This window comes from Silene latifolia, chromosome 9, assembly GCF_048544455.1.
Source record: "Silene latifolia isolate original U9 population chromosome 9, ASM4854445v1, whole genome shotgun sequence".
Taxonomy (NCBI): domain Eukaryota; kingdom Viridiplantae; phylum Streptophyta; class Magnoliopsida; order Caryophyllales; family Caryophyllaceae; genus Silene; species Silene latifolia.
In genome coordinates, this window is record NC_133534.1 from 112,302,428 (window position 1) to 112,304,608 (window position 2,181).

Consider the following 2,181-nt stretch of genomic DNA (forward strand, 5'->3'; position numbering starts at 1 on the left):
TCTTCCTCCAACTTCTACCTTTTCAATGAAAATAATTTTAATAATATATAATAATATGAAAGTAAACCCAGAAGATTTCTATCAGTTGCACTCCAAATTCGAGAGAAGAAATATGTTTCACATATTCTTTGTCTATGTTTTCATTCAATTTTAAAGGAGATGTCATGATAGATTTGAAGAAATTACTTTCTTGAGATAATGTAAGTCTATAGGCTTTTTTATGTTACTTTATCATACTTAGAATGATTGAATGTCTTTATATATGTTATTACTTGAATTGGGATATGATTATGTTGTCCATAATTATAAAATGAGTTGGGATATGATTAATACCTTATTGATTTGAATAGTGGAGTCTCGGATTGGATGTTGAAGGAGATCTGGAATGTTAAGGGGGCTCTCAATGATGAATGAGATTTTTCCGAGGTATTTCCACTGTACTCCAGATAATTTTTTTAACAGTAGTTTTTTGAGACAAGTCATGAAACTGTTATTGAATGTATCATGTGCAAACGCCTAATACCCGTCGATCTTGGAGATGACGATTAAGGTATTGAGGACGATTTTTCGGCGTGGTGCGAATATTTTATGAACACTATTATTGTTATTCACCCTCAATTTTGTTTAGTTATTGAGTCTCTGTTGTTCATATTCAATAATACAACGCCTTTTATAGGAAGGAATTGCTCTAGCCAGAGTTGGCAAGTTATTGCGGAATGCCGAGGATGCAAAAAGACTACATCAACTCAATATACATCTGCTATTTCTCAATATCGTATCGTGTTACATGATTCTGTTGTGTTACATCCTTGGAGAATAAGTACAATAATTTAGCAAATGGGAATGCTGCTTATCATCCATGCAGGCAAGGAGTCTCAATCATGATATTTTTAATGTTCGTAAGTGCTTCCAGTTTCTTAATTAAGTCTATAGTTCACATATGTATGCATGGTTTTATATTGTACCATGGTTCAATTTCCTTTTTTTTCAACAATTTAACTCATTTGCCATTTGGATTCGACACTTTTAGAAGTTAATCACTTAGAGATGTATATAAACAAGTTGAAATACATGTATGACTACATTGGTATACAAGCGTAGCCATTTGTTATTGGTCTTAATCAAGGTAACAATTACCTATTTGGAAAATGAAAGGGCGCCACCGGGTGACATTCAATTTGGGCGCCACCCTCTCACATGGGGTGAGTGAGGACCCCTTCAATAAAAAAATGTTGTGAGAGGGTGGCACAAAATTTGGGCGTCACCCGGTGGCGCCCTATCACTATCTTTAATATTTCAATAGGTATTTCTTAAGACGGATATATAGATGGGACAAACCTTTTGGCAATCTCAATGCATTTTGTTTTCGTTCTATATATAATACTTGACCCGTCTTAAATTTCTGACGGATATGCTCTTCTTAAATCAAAATTTCTGTTAGTCTTTAGTATCATCAAAGGTTAATGCTCTCGATGTGGATCTAGGGGTTTTAGATTATTAATATGAGTGTTTGAATATTTTACTCAAATCTCTTAAACTAAAACTATCGAAATTTGGGAAGTTTTTTTAATACAATTGTTAGGATTGTTTTCCACATGTTTTGGTGCTTATTTGATAAATTATGCGGGGCTATTATATGTTGTAGAGTACTAGAGTATTGTTTTATGTAAGAATTATGAATTATTAATGGCTTTTGTTAAGAAAATTTTTGTTGTCTTTCATGTTAGGTATCGACGGCCACGCAACAAGTACGTGAAAATGCAAAGAATTGATTTCACGGAATTGCCAAAGTTGTCATACAATTTATATTGATAGATAATTGAGTAAAGAATATATGTAAGAATATGATTTTAGATCTCACTGTCATGAAGATGTATATTATGATGAGGAGACCATCCCCTTCCCAAAAAGATATGGAGTATAAATTATACTACTACGTAAAATATAACATCGATAAGTATTTTCCTTTATCAGGTTGGGCTAAAATTTATATGTTGGATGTCATCTCAAATATTCGTGTTATTTATTTCGTATTATTTTAGTGGTTTATTTGTTTTAACAAAGGTTATTTCCAAACAGATTCTAAATTTCATTCTTCATTTCATAGTAGTTCATTCGCCATTTACATTATCAAAAGTTCTAAACTACATGATTTGTCTCATTTATTTGTTACCGTTCTTA

General features: G+C 32.1%; 1 long non-coding RNA gene across 1 annotated transcript; it reads left to right on the forward strand.

Moving 5' to 3' along the window:
* On the forward strand, positions 1–1,102 carry LOC141598247 (uncharacterized). Its single transcript, XR_012523367.1, has 3 exons — positions 1–200; positions 351–426; positions 677–1,102. It is a non-coding gene; the product is annotated as an uncharacterized LOC141598247 (long non-coding RNA).
* The last annotated feature ends 1,079 nt before the right edge of the window (positions 1,103–2,181 follow it).